Below are 22,092 nucleotides of genomic sequence, written 5' to 3'. Positions count from 1 at the left end.
GAGACGGAAGAAAGAATTTCTCGAATTACACTGAATTGCCAATACATTGCTTCAAAAATCACCCTTGAAAATGAGGAAATTTATTATTTACATAATCAAGATGACGAGTTTAGAATTGGAAGCGATACTTTAGATAAGGTTCGAATATCTTCTTATTACTATGATGATGAGGATAGTACTAATGAAGAATTTGAAGCCGACGATGGTTTAGAGGAACAAGTTTATATTGAGAATACTGCTTTCGAGTCTAACGATTTAGAAACAATAGTCTTAGACAAAGAGAATGAACTTGTAGAGATGAGTGAGGATGAACCTGACTTAGAAGAATCAATTGACCATTTATAGCAATCTGATGATCTAGAAATTAGGGAGATTGTGACTAGTTTATCTAGAGACAATGAAAACTCTAAATTTGGGGGTGATTATCATTCTCCATGTGCCTTACCGTTGAATCTTAGAAAAATCCCTAACTTGGGACTTGACATATATGCCTCGACAGTTTGAAAAGATTATATTCATACACGTTTTTCTGAACCTAGTGATGTCCATAAAAAGTTCAGTTGTTATAAACCCATCCTCTAGTTGATGTGGTTTACCCAGGCTATGATACTAAAATTGACCTTGTTTTCCCACCAAATATTTTTCTTCCAAATGTGGGAACATATGAATTTCAAATGTGTCAGTTATTGAGTTTTAAGACTAAGCCTAAGTACTTTAGGATATTAAGGATCAACATATTTTCTTAAAAATGACCATCACTCTCATTGTGGTCAGCTTTGTGAGTCAAATATGATTGACTTTGAGGATCCCCAATTATTCAGGTTATTATTATGTGCTTCTAAATTCTTGGTTGAGTTTTTTTACAAGAACCTAAATCTTTGAATCCTACCTATGAGGAAATGCAACCCATGAAAATATTTTATTTAGACCCCTTTATAGAACCAGAACCTGAACCACAACTAGATGTAGTCGTCTTAAACTGGAAACTAGGCAAGGGTGTGCTATGTTTATTCTTGGTTTGTTGCAGTTTCCTTTTGTCTGTGATAAAACTTTTTGATGCAGTCAACCCACAGTTGTTTCGGCTATTGTTATATGATTCGAGGTGATTAATTATTTCTTATGTCTAGCCGAAGACGTTAAACTTAGCACTTTTTGGGAGGTAACCCATGCTCATGCAACACGGTAATATCTTTCCTTACTCTTTTGCTTCAAATGGTAACAGTTTCTCCTTGTTCATGCTTTTAATTTTATATTTAGAAAATTGAGGTCAATGTTAAATTTAAGTTTGGGGGTATGGGAGAAACTTATTAGTTGCATTATTAAAATCCATAGCCTAGAAATTTATGCCTATTAAGGATAATACTAACCAATATGAGTAGATGGAAGCATCTTAGTTGTAGGAGTTGAGGAACCAATATGAGTAGATGGAAGCATCTAAATATATTTTATTCATAAAAGCACGGAGATCAGGTGTTAGAAATAACATGATAGTTTCGGCATATCTCGTTGACTCCGTTTCACCTTCTGTTTTTATTTATTTATTTTAAATATATTTCTCTAAGTGATTTGGTGGGGCACATGCATCGAATTGTTACCACTGCTAGGGTGAGATAGAGTAATTAAGTTACTAATAAAAAGACCAGACCAATCAGACTAATCAGAATAAATATTAACATTTGGATAGCAATATGTGTGTGTTCCCCCTGTGTCCATCGCTTAAACAAGTGTGGAATGCAGGATCCATGGAAATTACCACGTAATCTGCTGACAATAAGCATGCGCTTGGATCCAAAGATCTAATCATGTTGTTTAAAAAAACAAAAAAGATTTATTATGTTCAATGAATAAATCGACCGCTAGTTCCCTTGTATATGCCAGCTGAGTTGATCTAGAATTAGGATTGTCGACCAATGGTTACCTTCTATATGCCAGTTGTGTTGATATTAGTCAGACCAATATCTCAGTCCATTAGGATAGGTTCATCTTGGCAGTGGCCTTCAGACAGATATGGGAAACACCGTTCACCTTAGTCAACATAAAAAACCATCTATGTTTTTCTCTATATCCATCTTCTTAATCTATCCATGTGATTTGTTTACTCCGGATATTGATGTCCATAGTGCGACTATCTGAGTAGAGCTTTGTCACTTATATATGAAGTTTAGTATGTGAGTGCAAACTCGTGTACAACAATTGGAATTTCGTATCATGGTACTTCCTCCTGTAGTCAATGAGAGTATGCCAACCAAGAAGGTTCTTTAGTGCTATTCCAAGGTTCTGCGTAGGTAGCTAGGGTTTGGAGTAAAGTTTTTGTGGGTATATCTCTAATATTCCCTCCCGAGACTATAACTTGGCCACTAGGACCACCTAGGATTTAAAGGCTTGTTGCACACGTTAAGTGCAATCGTGATGCCTGCGAAAGTGAGTTAGGATTTTATTTTACTGGATTTGCTCGAAGACTAGCAAATAATAAGTTTGGGGGTATTTGATAGACGCATTTATGCGTCTATGTTGATCACAATTGTATGTATTGTTAGTGCTCGATTTGTATTTATTATGGATTTTTATGTCTTTGTAGGTATTTTTTTTGGAGAAATAAACATGTGTGGCAAAAGTGATATTTGCACTCCCAGAAAATGCGTTGAAGGCACCTAGGAAAAATGTAGAAAAGACCCAGAGAAATTACTAAAGAAACCCCATTAAATAAGGGGAACCCCTATTGGTATTTACGCCCGTAGTTTGGTTAGGGGACACCATCTTCATCATTTGAAAGCAAGTTTTTGGCGGGAAATTTCTGGTGAATCTGCGAGTTATTCCTGGTCATAATTTGGACGAGTTTTTCATGAATTTTGTGCGGGATGTGACTTGGTTTGGGCCTGTTATGATAATACATACGAGGTAATTGATTTACCCACGTAAGAAAAGGAAACTTCAATTGATTATTAATTGATTCAGTGACCGGGAAAGTCTCGGGTGATAGGTTCGAATATTTGGAATTTAGTTGAGGAAAGCATATCTTCTCTGCTAGGTTTACTGCTATGTTATAAGGTTTTGGATATCAACAGAAGACGTGTGAGAAGGTTTGCATATGGAAGTTTCGACAAAAAACAGGGTAGGAAAAGTTATCGGATATTGGTTGTTTCTTTGGAAGGTACATGGATAGAATGAGAAAAGATACATTATGCATATTCAATTCTATCTTTGGAGAGTTTTGAACAACTCAGGGTCAATTGAGAACGCGCGAAAGAAAAGAAAAGGGAGAAAAGTCTGTAACTTTGCTTGGAAGAAAAGAGAAGAGATTTTCGGGATTTAATTGTCCTGTGGTGTATAAAAAGGTCTGTTCGAGTCTTAGACAGAGTTATCGAGAGTCCGGGGTAGAACAGAGACATAGAGTAGGGTTGCAGAGAAGATTACCATTAACAGAAAAGAACTAGCAGAACGAGGAAGAAGAAGACAGAAAAACCGTGACATATTCTTTCAAATTTGTAACAATTCTTTCAACAGTTATTTCTGTTAGAGTTTCTCTGTAACACTGGCATCTGTAACAATTATATCAAACTCGCTGCTTTATTAGTTTTCTCTTGTTTTTCACCCTTTTGAGCTATGAACACCTATTTTGAGCACGTGAATAACATGAGGAGCTAAACCCCAACACTGGGACAATGGAGGATGCCATTTTTCATACATGTGGTAATTCTATTTAATTTCTTGATGACTTTTGCATTATTTTAAGCTGAATTATGATTTTTCTAGATTAGTTGTGATTTTGTTTGATGTCGTATGCTTAGTCTAAGAACTTTTGATGCGTCATGCTTATGATTCACATCTAATGTTTTATAAAATCTACTTTTGGCAGAGAACAGAGTCAATATTTGTTATTTTATGAGCTATAATTGTCTGGAATTAATAGTTAAACCACATGAATGTGAGAATTGGTGGAATTCTGAGTCTCAGTACCTTTTGATATTGTGACAAACTTGTGTATATATTTGTTAGACTAAGTCTAAAATACAATCCTAACAAGTCCGAGCAACGAACTTTATTTTACCACTATAACAATTACATCAATTTTTGGCGGCGCCGGCGCAGACTTGTTTTTTAGGTTAGGTTTTTGATTTTATTTTTTTTAGGTTTAATTATTTTATTTTATTTCTTTTGTTAGATTTTTCTTTGGGTATTTTTGTTTTTGGTGTGCAGGTTTTATTTGAAGCTAGAAGTGGAAAGTTGGACTTGCCTAAAAAAGTTCGAAAATCCAAGATTTTTCTTTATTGTTGTTAGTTTTTATTTTCTTTATTTTTGTTAGTTTTTATTTTCTTAATTTTTGGACTTGTATATATTGTCTGTTTATCGTTTTAGTATTTTATTATTAAAAAAAACACATGCACAGACCAATTGCATCGTCAGACTACCGAGTTTAGGAAAACTGGTGGATTAGTATGTTGCACCCATGCCTTGGGCCTTATGGGAGTTACCAACTGAAATTCCACAAACCTCAGCCTTGTACCTTTGACCAGTCTTTGATTGTAGGTATATTTTGTTGTGGTAACCTGAGCCTACCTATTTTAGTCCACCTTGCATTTGCACATGAACAATAGAATGTCGAACTGGTATTATAATGGCCAATACAATGATTATTCGACTGAGCAACATGGACATTATCCTGATTATGACTATAGTGTGAATAGTGGTTGGGAACGCCATCCTTTTGAAGGATGTGGGTCATACCACGGTGATTCAAAATACTATTTTCATGCATACCGGTCATACGAGCAAAATTCTTATACTTCTCCTCTAGAAGAGGCGCGTAAGATACTTAAGTCAACGCGTTATTAGAGTCGACACATAAGTTAGCGGACACAAATGACTTAGTTATGGACGAAAGAACTGTAATAGTGAGTGAACCTTATTTGGAAGATAACCTCAGGAAGTTATCTGAGTCAACATGTAAGTTAACCGAGTCAACATGTGAGTTTTCTGAGTCAACACGTAGGTTTGAATTAGAGACGGAAGAAAGAATTTCTCGAATTACACTGAATTGCCAATACATTGCTTCAAAAATCACCCTTGAAAATGAGGAAATTTATTATTTACATAATCAAGATGACGAGTTTAGAATTCGAAGCAGTACTTTAGATAAGGTTCGAATATCTTCTTAGTACTATGATGATGGGGATAGTACTAATAAATAATTTGAAGCCGACGATGGTTTAGATGAACAAGTTTATATTGAGAATACTGTATTCGAGTCTAACGATTTAGAAAAAATAGTCTTAGACAAAGAGAATGAACTCGTAGAGATTAGTGAGGATGAACCTGACTTAGAAAAATCAATTGACCATTTTCAGGAATCTGATGACCTAGAAATTAGGGAGACTGTGACTAGTCTATCTAGAGACAATGAAAACTCTAAATTTGGGGGTGATTATCATTCTCCATGTGCCTTACCGTTGACTCTTAGAAAGATCCCTAACTTGGGACTTGACATATATGCCTCGACCGTTTTAAAAGATTATCTTCATACACGTTTTCCTGAACCTAGTGATGTCCATAAAGAAGTTCAGTTGTTAGAAACCCATCCTCTGGTTGATGTGGTTTACCCTGGCTATGATACCAAAATTGACCTTGTTTTCCCACCAAATATTTTTCTTCCAAATGTGGGAACATATGAATTTCAAATGTGTCAGTTATTGATTTGTAAGACTAAGCCTAAGTACTTTAGGATATTAGGATCAACACATTTTCTTAAGAATGGCCATCACTCTCATTGTGGTCAGCTGTGTGAGTCAAATATGATTGACTTTGAGGATCCCCAATTATTCAGGTTATTATTATGTGCTTCTAAATTCTTGGTTGAGTTTTTACAAGAACCTAAATCTTTGGATCCTACCTATGAGGAAATGCAACCCATGAAAATATTTTATTTATACCCCTTTATAGAACCTGAACCTGAACCACAACTAGATGTAGTTGTCATAAACTGGAAACTAGGCAAGGGTGTGCTATGTTTATTCTTGGTTTGTTGCAGTTTCCCTTTTGTCTGTGATAACACTTTTTGATGCAGATGACCCACAGTTGTTTCGGCTATTGCTATATGATTCGAGGTGATTAATTCTTTCTTATGTATGGCTGAAGACGTTAAAATTAACACTTTTTGGGAGGTAACCCATGCTCATGCAACACGGTAATATCTTTCCTTAACTCTTTTGCTTCAAATGGTAACAATTTCTCCTTGTTCATGCTTTTAATTTTATATTTAGAACATTGAGGACAATGTTAAATCTAAGTTTGGGAGTATGGGAGAAACTTATTAGTTGCATTATTAAACTCCATAGCCTAGAAATTTATGCCTATTAAGGATAACACTAACCAATCTAGGTGGATGGAAACATCTTGGCTGTAGAAGTTGAGGAACCAATATGAGTAGATGGAAGCATCTAAATAGAGTCTATTCATAAAAGCACAGAGCTCAGGTGTTAGAAATAACATGATAGTTTCGGCATATCTCGTTGACTCCTTTTCACCTTCTGGTTTTCTTTTATTTATATTAAATATATTTCTCTAAGTGATTTGGTGGGGCACATGCATCGAACTGTTGCCACTTCTAAGGTGAGATAGAGTGATTAAGTCACCAATAAAAAAAAGACCAGAACAATCAGAATAAATATTAACATTTAGATAGCAATATGTGTGTGTTCTCCCTGTCTCCATCGCCTAAACAAGTGTCGAATGCAGGATCCATGGGAATTACCACGTAATCTGCTGACAAGAAGCATGCGCTTGGATCCAAAGATCTAATCATGTTGTTACGAAAAAAAGATTTATTATGTTCAATGAATAAATCAAAAAAAGATTTATTATGTTCAATGAATAAATCGACCGCTAGTTCCCTTGTATATGCCAGCTGAGTTGATCTAGAATTAGGATTGTCGACCAATGGTTACCTTCTATATGCCAGTTGTGTTGATATTAGTCAGACCAATATCTCAGTCCATTAGGATAGGTTCATCTTGGCAGTGGCCTTCGGACAGATATGGGAAACACCGTTCACCTTAGTCAACATAAAAAACCATCTATGTTTTTCTCTATATCCATCTTCTTAATCTATCCATGTGATTTGTTTACACCGGATATTGATGTCCATAGTGCGACTATCTGAGTAGAGCTTTGTCACTTATATATGAAGTTTAGTATGTGAGTGCAAACTCGTGTACAACAATTGGAATTTCGTATCATGGTACTTCCTCCTGTAGTCAATGAGAGTATTCCAACCAAGAAGGTTCTTTAGTGCTATTCCATGGTTCTGCATAGGTAGCTAGGGTTTGGAGTAAAGGTTTTGTGGGTATATCTCTAATATTCCCTCCCGAGACTATAACTCGGCCATTAGGGCAACCTAGGGATTTAAAGGCTTGTTGCACACGCTAAGTGCAATCGCGATGCCTGCGAAAGTGAGTTCGAATTTTATTTTACTAGATTTGCTCGAGGACTAGGAAATAATAAGTTTGGGGGTATTTGATAGACGCATTTATGTGTCTATTTTGATCACAATTGTATGTACTGTTAGTGCTCGATTTGTACTTATTATGGATTTTTATGTCTTTGTAGGTATTTTTTTGGAGAAATAAACATGTGTGGAAAAAGTGATATTTACACTCCCAGAAAATGCGTTGAAGGCACCCAGGAAAAGTGTAGAAAACACCCAGAGAAATTACTAAGGAACCCCAGTTGCTATTTACACCCCTAGTTTGGTTAGGGGGACACCATCTTCATCATTTGAAAGCAGGTTTTTGGCGGGAACTTTCTGGTGAACCTCCGAGTTATTCCTGGTCATAATTTGGACGAGTTTTTCGTGAATTTTGTGCGGGATGTGACTTGGTTTGGGCCTGTTATGATAATACATGCGAGGTAATTGATTTACCCACGTAAGAAAAGGAAACTTCAATTGATTCAGTGACCAGGAAAGTCTCGGGTGATAGGTTCGAATATTTGGAATTTATTTGAGGAAAGCATATCTTCTCTACTAGGTTTACTTCTATGTTAGAAGATTTTGGATATCAACAAAAGACGTGTGTGAAGGTTTGCATATGGAAGTTTCTGACAAAAAACATGGTAGGAAAAGTTATCGGGTATTGGTTGTTTCTTTGGAAGGTACGTGGATAGAATGAGAAAAGATACATTCTGGATTTTCAATTTTATCTTTGGAGCGTTTTGAACAACTCAGGGTCAATTGAGAACGCGTGAAAGAAAAGAAAAGAGAGAAAAGTCCGTAACTTTGCTTGAAAGAAGAGAGAAGAGATTTTCGGGATTTAGTTGCCTTGTGGTGTATAAAAGGGTCTGTTCGAGTCTTAGACAGCGTTATCGAGAGTCTTGGGTAGAACATAGACATAGAGTAGGTTTGCAGAGAAGATTATCATCAACAGAGAAGAACCAGCAGAACGAGAAAGAAGAAGACAGAAAAACCGTGACATATTCTTTCTAATTTGTAACAATTCTTTCAACAATTATTTCGAGTTTTTCTGTAACACTGGCATCTGTAACTGTGGGTTCTGTAACAAGTATATTTGTTACAAACTTGCTGCTTTATTAGATTTCTCTTGTTTTTCACCCTTTTGAGCTATGAACACCTATTTTGAGCACGTGAATAATATGAGGAGATAAACCCCAACACTGAGATAATGGAGTAAGCCATTTTTCATACGTATAGTTATTCTATTTAATTTTTTTTATTACTTTTGCACTATTTTAAGTTGAATTATGATTTTTCTTGATTAGTTGTGATTTTGTTTGATTTTGCATGCTTAGTATAAGAACTTTTGATGCGTCATGCTTATGATTTACATCTAATGCTTTATAAAATCTACTTTTGGCAAAGAACATAGTCAATATTTGTTATTTTATGAGCTATAATTGTCTGGAATTAATAGTTAAACCACATGAATGTGAGAATTGGTGGAATCCTGAGTCTCAGTATCACTCGACATTATGACAAACTTTTGTATATATTTGTTAGATTAAGTCTAAAATCCAATCTCTACAAGTCTTTAATGAACCTTTTCTTACCACCGTAAAAACTACATCACATACTATTGTTACCGGACTTTGAATAACTTGCAACTGTTAGCATACAAGTACGCATACTGTGCTATATTTAATCAATGGTTAATCGTTCTAAACTCCATCTTAATCATTTAAACATTCTTGGAAGACGGGAATAGTTGTCTCACACAAACTGTTAGCTTCAGAGAAATTTTCAAGTGATCAATAGATCAATACGAAACATTCCGAGTCTACATCAAATGACCGTCTCACAAAAATCATGTAAGATGTTACTAGGCGATTTTCACATGATCATTTTTTGACTTTCGTTAAGAATAAAGATGAACTTGGTTAAAGCGAAAGCTTACCAACACATATTTCGAGAAATATGTAAGCGAGTTAAACTCAGCTCGAAATATCAAATGTGTATATTATAAAGTCAATATAGTTATACTCCTTTTGTCTCGATAGGAAATAGAATAGAAATAAACTTATGGGTGATAGATGAGTTCAAATTTCCACATACCTTTTGTTGATGAAGTACCACAAGATCCCCTTAGTAGTTCTTCGTCTTCAATCGATGAACGTCGTGAAGTTTAATGCTCAACTACACATTTTATCCTAGTCTGAGACATAGGTATAAGTAGACTAGTGTTGATGGTGGTTTTTAGCTTAGGGTTAAAATCATAAAACCTTGCATCTGATGTGACGTCATTCTGCAAGGAAACAGTGTCGTGAGTGCTAACCTCTCCACCGGCATATTTATTGAGCCATTCAATATATTTACATGAAATTTATCCAGACTAGCGAATGTAGCAACCATCCAAAACACTCTGTAAATTTCGGAACCTCGCCAATACAAGACTCACTGAGTACTTTCCTGTGCTATGTTCCCCGGAAGAACCCTTAATATCGGTATGCCATGACGGATTTTTGTTCACTCGCAGCGGAGTAGCATGAACCTCCAAGTACCAAAGTTAAGGCCATTGCACGAAATGCTCAGACGTAAAGCACACTGCATTTTGTAGATAAGGATTTTTATGGCAGCATACAAAATCCATCCAATTATTGTGATAACTCACAAAAAACTCACAAATCCGACTAATTTGCAAAATTAGGGTTTCGCGCCCCGCGCAGTACGCTAGACCCCGTTGGTCGAAAAACTATGCTTAGCCAAACTAGGCGATTGAATCCGCCACAACACACTGGAAGTGTGGCCACGCCCTAGCTTGTCGGCCCCACTTCCCATCGACCAATCAAGTCGCTTTAAATCCTCCACACTCACACAGAAGTGTAGCCACGCCCATGCTTGGCCGACCCTCTTACATTAACCAATCAGGTTGCTTCAAACTCGCCACAACGTTGAAAAGTAGGAAACTAGGCCAGATGGTCGCAAAGCCAATTGGATTCCCAAAACCCGCGCCAAACATGCATGTCAGGCGCACATGCCAATCGGCATGCCAAACATGCCAAGCAGTATGCCAAACGCGCATGTCAGGCGCACATGCCAATCGACATTCCTAACTTTCTCAGCAACATGCCAAACACGCATGCCAGATGCACATGCCAATCGGCATGCCAATCGGCATGCCAAACATGCCAAGCAGCATGTCAAACTCGCCAAACGCGCATGCCAGGCGCACATGCCAAGCGCCATGCCAAACATGCCGAGCACCATGCCAAACCCGCCAAACACGCATGCCAGACACACATGCCAATCGGCATGCCAAACCCGCCAAATGTGCATGCCAGACGCACACGCCAAACGCGCATGCCAGACGCACACGCCAATCGGCATGCCAAACAACATGCCAAACGCGCATGCCAGGCGCACATGCCAATCGGCATGCCAAACCCGCCAAACGCGCGTGCCAGACGCACATGCCAAGCAGCATGCCAAACCCGCCAAACGTGCATGTCAGCCGCACACGCCAATCGACATGCCAAACTCGCCAAACGCGCATGTCAGGCGCACATGCCAAACGGGATGCCTAACTTGCCAAAAACGCGCATGCCAGGCGCACATGCCAAACGGCATGCCATATACGCTAATTAGGGTTTTGGCATGCTAAACCCTAATTTAGACATAGTTGTCAGGCGCCGACAGAAGGTAGTCATAATCAACGGCTATCCTTCTTCATGAGATGCAATCTCAGCCATCCAAGTTCGCCACCAAGCTGACATACTTGTGGCAACTTTCAGGCGACCAGACGCCTAAAATTAATGGTCATGGCTACGCCAAGCGCCACTTGCACCACCGTGCCACTGGCATGCACAAGACATGCCATCCATGCCGCATTGCTACTTGCGTGCACCAAAAACGCCACTGCGCCATCTTCAGGCGCCAACACAAGGTAGCCACAATCAGCGGCTACCCTTATTTCATAAGATGCGATCTCAGCCATCGAAGTTCACCCCCAAGCCGGCGAGCTTGTGGAAAGTTATAGACGACCAGCCAAGACGATCCTAATAGCATCACATGTTATTTACCTGCGGCAAGCCTCTCAATTTCAACTTGCCACACGTAGCAAAGTGCTACATGTTTTCCATGAAAATACTCGAGACATCAAAACATGTCACAAAATGGGGGATACTCATCAGGGTATTGGTATGGCGGTTTACAGCGTACGACGTGCAATACGCCCGTTACAAGAAAGTGTCATAAAGCGGGGTGGTTAGTAATGGAAATAAGTAATGGTGAAACGTATCCTTCATTATGGAAACATCAATTCCAGGCGTTATCCATTACTCCCTTCTTCCACTACTCAATCGTTTCCACTTCCTACGAGACCAGGGTACGTTTTGTTGCGAATTGTATAAATAGGTCTCACCTATTTCCACCAAACACAAGTTTTGGTCAGGAGAACAATACAACATCCAGAAATCACCTGATAGATTTTCATTCAGCTCGCCAGTTCTACTTTATGATACAAGTCACAAAACCACCACACTTCCAGAATCAACGATTCTCGTCTCAACACTTTCTTCGCTTCCCTCCCTAAGAGCAACCCTTCTCCTTCACTTTGTGACCGAAGCAATCCTGGAACGACCATTTCTTGGTTTAGGCCAGGATTGTACAGATTTATCTCTCGAATCAAAAGTACTCTCGTGCAGTACATTGTTTAGGGTTTATACTAGTTTCTCTTCCATACACACGAAATTACCAAAATCAGCAGAAACGGTTTTCACCCACAAACAACTAGAAATCAAGACTTATAGTTTTGGCAACTAAGCTTGAGATAGAAACGCTTGCGAGTTCGACCGAGCAGTGCTATAACAATTATAATTATAAAAAGGGGGCATAACCAGGCTCGGGTTATCCTGATATAGCCCTATCTGACGAAGATCGACCAATATATTGGACTTGATCCTATCACCTTAGTTCGGTTATCAATGAATGATTTGTTCAATTGATATCTAAAGTGACTAAATCAAGTATTACATGCAGAGAAAAATAAAAATTCAACATGGGTCTGTCAGAGCATTTATGGAGCCATGAGGTTTCTTCGGCATCACAATTTTTGGGCACTAGGTGATGCTAAGAATATCCTTATTTGGAAGGATAACTAGATACAAGGAAAACAATCTCCACCAATATTCCATCGCCGCACTCCCCACAAAGATTTGGCAATTAAGCACAAGTTCAATTAAGAACTCTCCCCCATAAAATGTCATTCCCGAAAGAATAACAAGGGCGACCTTACTTTTACGAGAAAAGAAGGATTTCTTTGGACATTAACAACTCACATGAAACATTAACCACAAATGAACCTTAATGATTAATTTAATTGTAAATGCTCAACATAAGAAAACTTACGGAGCCGTACAGTAATTTCACATAGAAGTGGATCAGTGAAAGATCAATATTGCGGAATATTCAAAGATTCATTATACTTTTCATCAATTTTGCATAATGATACCATAGACTTAATCTTTGACATATAATTCAAAAGTTCATTCTATTTTCCATCAATATTTGCATAATGACACAATAGACTTAACTTCTGACATATATGGGACAATCATAGTTCATGGACGTAAACACACATATCCCATAACATTATTTGCAATATATAAAACCAATAAATATTAATACTGTAAAATCATCTTTCAAATAGTTTAGAATTTAAATAAATAAATCTAAAAACATTGCAAGATGAAAATCGTTGGCAATAGCTATGTGTAATTACAATATATGTTATTCCAAACCCTAGTTATCCTTCTTAAAACATAAGAATAAATTCTCATAATAAGTTTCCTAGAAAAAATAAAAATCAAGTTTCTTTGATAACTTCATACCTTTGGAAGACTCCATCATAAAAGGTATCACTGATATCCTTGATTCTTTTGACCGTAGAGACCCCATGTTCATGGGAAAAAGTAGGGGTCTGACAACCTCACCCAATAATTCGCTTAGCAATCTGTATGGACTAACTCTAATATACTTTTAAGAGAATCAACTAGACAGTCAAACTCAATCTTAATAAAAAGTATATCAAAGAGTTATATCTCAATTTCTCAATTCAATACTTACTCAAGCAAATAGAAATCTGCGAGTATAATTGAATACAAGAGAATTTAACTTGAACGGTACCAAAGACCAATGTTAAAGTATCAATCAATTTCAATCACAACCACATGTTGGATTTACCAATTGATCGATTCAACGCACAGCCTGTGATATTTCAATTATATAACAAAATATAATGCGGAAAAGAAATAACACAGACACCAGAAGTTTTGTTAACGAGGAAACCACAAATGCAGAAAAACCCCGGGACCTAGTCTAGATTGAACACACAATGTATTAAGCCGCTACAGACACTAGCCTACTACAAACTAACTTCGGTTTGGACTGTAGTTTAGCCCCAATAAATCTCACACTGATCCAAGGTACAGTTGGGCTCCTTACGTCTCTGATCCCAGCAGGATACTACGCACTTGATTCCATTAGTTGATCTCACCCACAACTAAGAGTTGCTACAACCTAAAGTCGAAGACTTTAATAAACAAATATGTATCACACAGAAAAGTCTACAAGAATAGATAAATCTGTCTCCCACAGAAATACCTACGAGTTTTGTTCTGTCTTTTGATAAATCAAGGTGAACATGAACCAATTGATACACCGGACTTATATTCCCAAAGAACAACCTAGAAATATCAATCACCTCACAATAATCTTAATGGACTAGCGAAACAAGATATTGCGGAATCACAAACAATGAGACAAAGATGTTTGTGACTACTTTTCTATCTTGCCTATCGCAGAAATTAATATCGATCCAATTTTACAATTATACTCAATACGATAGAAACAGCAAGATCAGATCACGCAACTACAGAGAAAATAGTTGGGTCTGGCTTCACAATCCCAATGAAGTTTTCAAGTCGTTAACCTACAGGGTCTCGATAAAAACCTAAGGTTAAAGGAGAATCGACTCTAGCTTATACAACTAGTATCACACAGGAGGTGTGGGGATTAGGTTTCCCAGTTGCTAGAGTTTTCCTTTATATAATCTTCAAATCAGGGTTTGCAATCAATGTTACCTTGGTAACAAAGCATTCAATATTCACCGTTAGATGAAAACCTGATTAGATTCAAGCTAATATCTTTCAAACGTTAGGTCGAATCTTAGCTTGTTATACACAAATGAAATGCACGTTCATTTAGGTTTGTGTAACCGTACCTAAACATGTACACCTAGTTGGTTCAACAGTAGTTAACCAAATGGTTAACCATATCAGCACTTTCATATCAACTATATTCATCTTCACCATAACTAGTTCAAATGACTCAAAAGAACTAGTTAGAGAGTTGTTCAATTGCTTAGATCTTATAGAAGTACACAAGACAAAATCGAAGCAAAATCGGTTTTGATTCACTCGAATCGATTCATGAACATTATAGCCACGGTTTGCAAATTGTATTCCTTATTATATAAATGTTTTAGTTCATGAAAAAACCAATTTTAGAAAGTAACGCACTTAAGTATGCGTACGGGTATGCGTACTTAAGTAACCGAATTTGAGTTTGTTTTTGTTTTCAAACTCATCATAAATTTACGGACGTGAACTTTCTGCCAGTATGCGTACGGGTACGCATACTTAGGTAACCGGATTGAGTTGGTTTCTATTTCCAAACTCAGCAGAAATCCACGGTCGTGAACTTCCGCCAGTATGCATACGGGTACGATACTTACCCAATCTCCATCAACCATTTAGTACACACACAAGTATGCATACATTTGGTTCCCGTTTTTGGACTTATGCACTAATGTGCAAACACTATATGCTTATATCCAAAGATGGTTACATATTCTAAACTCTCATTTCAATCATTGAAAATATAGAGGTTATTCACACTCAATTTTTCACCAAAGCGATTTTCAAGAAACAATCAACATGACTTTCGTCACTTGTAAAGATGAACTTGGCCAAAGCGAAAGCTTACCAACACATATTTCGAGAAATAGATAAGCGAGATAAACTCGGGTCGAAATAGCAAGTGTGTATAATCGAAGTCTATATAGCAATACGAAATTTTTCTCAAGATAGGAGATAGACTTTTGAGTGATACATAAGTTCAAGTCTCTACATACCTTTTAGTCGATGAAGTTTCACCAGTTCCTTAAGTAGTTCTTCGTCTTTGCATGATGAACGTCGTGGAGTCTAGAGCTCAACTACACTTTCTATCCTAGTCCGAGACTTAGCTATAAGTAAATTAGAAATCAAGACTTATAGTTTTGGCAACTAAACTTGACAAAAAAGCTTGAGATAGCAACGCTTGCGAGTTTGACTGAGCAGTGCTCTAACACATGGGTTAAAACATTTATTTGTCGATCAACAATACGGGAAAGCTGCCTAGCTTTGATGCAGTCCACGATGAGTTTCTTCTGATTCTGTATCAAGACATTTTGATTTTCAAGGATTTTGGTCTGTCCATCAATTAGATGATTTATTTGCAGTTGAAGATTTGCAAATTCGACTTTTGAGTCATTATGATAAAGAACTAAATCTTTGATAGATTCACCAATCCAGGAGTTGTACTCTTTCCTTGCAATCATCCTTTTCAAGACAAGTTCTTGAACTGAATCGCATCCTTTAGTGTCTTCTTTCATCTCAAGATTCACCACTTCCTGAGGTCTTGAAGAGTTCTCCATTATATTTTTATTAGGAATAGAAAAAAAATACAATATATATATATGTTTACGAACAAGAGAAGGATACCCTTGTTATGGAAACCCTAAAAACTCCCAAGTAAGACACGGTCAATCGTGGACCAGATTTGGAAGGTTAATGGATCAGAAAAGATCTAAAAAAATAAGAAAATACACTCTGTTTTCAGATATCTCTTATTTTCATAGCTCAATAATTAAAAAATTTACTTTAAATCAGAGAATATGAAAAAGATACACTAGTTACTAGGAGTCGAGATATGACTCAACAATCACAAAAAGAAGAAAACAACAAATTCAAACACAAGACATATGGTAACCTACAGTAGACTTCAGCATCTCGCAAATGTCATCCTTGCAACTCTCAAGTTAGATACAAGGATGAAATTACCTAAAGCTAGGTAGCTAAGTGAGATGTAATCCTACCATGAATATTGAGAAATGAGGTGTAAGTACCATCTGAATGTTTGAGCCTCGTATTCCTTACCTTCCTTCGGTTGTTTCTTATCCCAGAGGAATAAGACATAAACCTTTTTGAGTATCCATCAAAAGGATTTTTCTGAGGACTAAATCTAGGACCTCTAGAGATTGGTTTCAAAGGGTCAGAATTGAGAGAATTCCATTTCCTATAGACTTAGGTCTACCAGACTTATTTTCATTAGCACTTGGAATGTGTACATTTTTAGCGCAAAAATTAGCACCATTAAGAGGGACACAATTCCTGTAGGGATTTCTAGAATAGTGACTTTGGAAACCTTGTGCACAAGAATTCTGGTTTTCTCCAGGAATGAAATCCATTATAGATGTTGTCAGACAATTCACTATGTCAACATCAAAAAGAAGTATATTTTGAAGATCAGAAATCTGTTTCTTTCGAGCAAAACAATGTGAATCATTGTGACGCCCCAACCTAATCAACTTCTTAGCTAATGGGATTACAACCTAATTGAAGCATCGAAAACCTATACCGATCTTAAGAAACTCAGTTACATAAGCTAATTCCAAAAACAAACCCATACACTCTGATATTTGACTTAGCCCATTTGGATAAGTAGACATTGTTTTATCCCAAAATTACTTATTACTAAGTTATAGAACTAACGATAGAGTTGGAACCATTAGTTATTTGACTTAGCCTATAAATAGAGACTTGTATGAAATTATGTTGTGAACCTTGTATGAGCCCATTGGATAAATTCTTAGAGTATTTATGTGATTAACAGTTAGTCTATATTAACAACGATCGATTCAAAGTATGAACCGGTGGATTTAGAATCTCAAGGTAGGCGTGGCTTGTCATCAAATCAGGTGGGAACTCTGTAACCTTCTTGTAATCATTAAGTTTACTTTATATGCGAGCATGATGAGTCTTTAATTTCTGTAAGCATATTGTTTATAATTCAATGGGTATGTTGCGTGATATGCGTTGTGAGATTTCCCCGCGAAGAGTGTCTGTGTTTCCCCATAGATCTTGGCTAAGTTTAGTAGCACAATGCTACGTTGTTTGAATATGACTTAGTAGTCCAGATTTTCCCGGGTTAAATATTATTACATTTTATTGTCTTAAGATAGTATTCTGGCTTTACCCCGATTGATTATTACTTAGTAGTCCGACTTTACCCCTGTTAGATATTATACATACTATATTTTATTTGGGGAAGTCACTCTGTGCATATCATACTTGTTTGTTTAGTCTTAATAGTATGACTGGGTTACTATGACAGAAATTTTAGGTTCATGACTGGACATGGTCATTATTTGGAGACTTCTGCCTACGAATAATGATTGGGCCTTTTGTGAACCTGCTGTGCGGGGTCAGATCATAGTAATCAAAACCTTATTATATTCTAGACTTAAATGGTGGTATTTGTATTTATGAGGTTACGCATTCCACAATAATATCTTACGGTACCTGGATTCATGCTATCATTTGAGACTGAAGTTATTCCTAGCATCTTCTTCTCCATTGAGTGAGATGAGGTTAGGATAACATATGTTTAGGTTGTTTAACTCTATTCTCGTAGATCCATCCGGTGGTGGATCTTTCATGGATATTTCCACGATGGACGCAATATCCGGGGAAAAGAGTTGAAGCAATCTCCTGCTTCGTGTTGTGTGCAAAAGGTGTTATCTGTTTTCTTCTAATATTTTGTTTTAATTTTATTATCTTTTAGAACTGTGAAGCATGTTAGAGATTACTTCTAGGTTATCTGTTTCCATTGGGAACCCTTTTGGGATGATGTGCTCACTCGTTCCAACTTCAGTTTCAGTAATCAGAAGAAATGGTGCACGTGAAGATAGCCGTTATCGTAGTTTAAAGCTTTTTGCGATGTTAGAGATATTATGAATCTTTTATATATCTTTATTCTTTATTTATTTTGTAAAACAACACATTAATATATTCATATCACAAGAGAGTTATTTATTTATACAATATCAGAGTGTATGGGTTTGTTTTTGGAATTAGCTTATGTAACTGAGTTTATTAAGATCGGTAATATTGGTTTGATGTTTCAATTAGGTTGTAATTGTTGGAATTTCAGCTCCATTAACCCTATAATTAAGACCTAAAAATTGTGGAAAACAACCTTATGCTGAAATCAGGCCTTAAATCTAGTATTAACATACTCAACAACACAAGAAACCAGCAGCATGCATAGCACTACAGTAGATATGATTCATACTTGAAAACAGATCGAGTACAAGGAAATAGAACACACAAGTCATTTAAACCTTCATCAATTATTATCAACTTATATTTCCTCACATTACTTCATGATGGAATGAAAACAGATTTGCTTTTATGGAAAACTTATGAGGCTAGAAGAGAGTCCTAGTCATGCTTGCCACATGTCACTCCAACTTTTCCATCATGAGTTGGAAGACACCTCATGGCTACAAAGGACACCTCATATGATATGTCAATCTAAAGGACATGTCATGCTTAGACTCAACCTTATCTAGCATTAACCTTAAGCTAGTCTTTAGTGCATGATTAATACCATAAACATGCCTTAATGCGAATTAAGACTAATCCGACTTAACGTAGTATAAACAAGATTAGTTCAACCAAATGGAGATTTGTTGTGCAAAACACATAAATGATAACATCTTCTACTTGTTTAAGTAACAAAACTTTTCTTAAAAACTTTATGAAAGAATTCTTATGCTAACCGCACATTCGAGTCAAATAGTACGCTAGCCTTCGACTATAGAGACCTACACATTACATTTAATATGCGTAAGCCATTTCCATAATCAGAAAATTAGACGGCTAATTATTACCAAGTAAAACATTTTATTTTTCAAACCAGAAAAAATTTCATTGGCTTAGATTTACGCCAAAAACAAACTGAACTTCAAAAACTTCATTTGGCTTAGCCTTATGCCAACTGAATTGCACTTATAACTTTATTAGCTTGGCTTTAAGCGATACAAGCAGCACTACATATACTCTTACGCCACCCACTTTTTCTCCTTAATGATATTCCCATTGTCTTGCTCGAATTAAGCACTATGCTCGTATTCTAATGAGACCAAGAACTTTAGGACATTAATGATATCGAATGAGAACTATATGTCTCAAACCAGAGACTACTTTATGAGCATATAACACCTTAAAAAAGTAAGGAAACAAACATGATGCTAAAACCATAAATATCATATTTCCATTAACTTTCAACTACAACATGTTTTATCTCAAACTAGAGGCTATTTTATAAGCATTCAAACCATCAGAAAAATAAGAGAATGATGATAAACAAGCTATAAAAAATCTACATAACACCACTCCCACTGAATTTTAGATTGAAACATATGGAATAAACTCGATGATAAATCACAATCACAATCACACTGAAATTCAGATTTTACCGCAACACACATGCTTATAATCACTTTATGTATCTATACTAAGAAAGCATGTAGATAGCATATTAATAAGCAAGAACAATAACATCTTAAACTCAAAAACAAGACTCGGTGTCATCGCAAATCACCTTTGGGCAGAAAATACGACACACATGAGTCCCAATAAGTTTAAGACAAATTCTCATATGATAAGCTTTCACTCATATGAGACTTGATTCACATCAAATTTCATAAACACAAAACACCTTTGGGCAAGATTCGTGTTTACAATTTCTGAATGAATCAAAACAAACCACCACAATCACATGTATTCTCATTAAAATACTTCCACGTACTCTCAAAGCATCACTTTGGCAACACTTAGTCGAGTAATAGAAGTTACAGATTGTACAAGTTACAATTTCTCAAAAACAGGAAAAAAAATTAGACCTTGTACTTGAACAGAAAACACTATTTTGAGAAGTCCAAATCCATCGCAGATGTGAACAAACCTTGATTGTGATACCCGAATATTTTATAACTTCTCCAATACTTGCTATACCGATTTTACAACCCCACAAAATCAAGTATGAAGTACCGAATCACCGCATATGAGAAGAACTACAACCTTAGAAGAAAAACAATCTAAAACCTCAACCATACAATCACCCTAGCTGCTAAATATGTTATAACTAGGTGAAATAGAAGTTGAATGTTGGAATTTCAGCTCCATTAACCCTACAATTAAGACCTAAACATTGTGTAAAACAACCTTATGCTGAAATCAGGCCTTAAACCTAGTATTAGCATACTCAATAACACAAGAAACCAGCACCATACATAGCACTACAGTAGATATGATTCATACTTGAAAACAGATTGAGTACAAGGAAATAGAACACACAAGACACTTAAACCTTCATGAATTATTATCAACTTCTATTTCCTCACATTACTTCATGATGGAATGAAAACAGATTTGCTAAGGCTAGAAGAGAGTCCTAGTCATGCTTGCCACATGTCACTCCAACCTTTCCATCATGAGTTGGAGGACACCTCATGGATACAAAGGACACCTCATATGACATGTCAAGCTAAAGGACATGTCATGCTTAGAATCAACCTTATCTAGAATTAACCTTAAGCTAGTCTTTAGTGCATGATTAATACCATAAACATGCCTTAATCCGGATTAAGACTAATCCGACTTAACATAGTATAAACAAGATTAGTTTAACCAAATGTATATTTGTTGCGCAAAACACATAAATGTTAACAGTAATATCATTACATAAGAAGTTGATTAGGTTGGGGAGTCACAATCATAATGATTTCGTTTCTCGCAGAAAGAGCAGGTTCATGGAAGAGAGACATCGGAAGGAACCTGTTTTAAACTCATAGCCCTATTGGAAGACTGCAAGTTATGTAAACACTTCTTAGCAGACGCTTCCTTTGGAGTAATTTTATTCATGTTCTTTAATTCCTCATGAGAATTAGAGAATGACACAGAAGAAGATTTGCTCATTAAGACAGAGTTTTCCTTTTTCAAGGAATTGCACTTTTCTTGGGGTGGGAGAAGTGATGCGACCAGTTTCTATTTTTCAACACGAATGCTATTCAGATCTGATGAATGAGTCTCGATCAAATGTTTTTCTCTAATTTAATCTTCTTTAATAATATCTTCAAGAACACTAATATTTTCACGCCGTAGGGTAGTTTCTTGAACAAGGTTTTCGATATTGTTAGAGAAAGACTCAACGATACTGTAGAGTTCCCGTTCTCGACCATGGGAATTCTCGAGTTCATCAATGAGCTGAGCATATTTTTCTTCATGAGACTTTATTTTTGAATCCTGAATATCAATAATCTCAGCAGTTTTTTTTAATGTTCTGGTGAGTTCCATTTCAGCTTATGACATAGTGTTAATTGTCATCAGAGCGAATGTTATCAGAATCTGATAGCAAAAATTTTCTACCTCGGGAGTTGGAAGAATCATCTAAGGAGTTATTGAAAAATACGAGGGTACCCAAAC

The sequence above is a fragment of the Papaver somniferum genome, chromosome 6 (assembly GCF_003573695.1).
Source record: "Papaver somniferum cultivar HN1 chromosome 6, ASM357369v1, whole genome shotgun sequence".
NCBI lineage: Eukaryota > Viridiplantae > Streptophyta > Magnoliopsida > Ranunculales > Papaveraceae > Papaver > Papaver somniferum.
The sequence above is the reverse complement of the archived record's forward strand: the minus strand, read 5'-3'. Positions refer to the sequence as shown.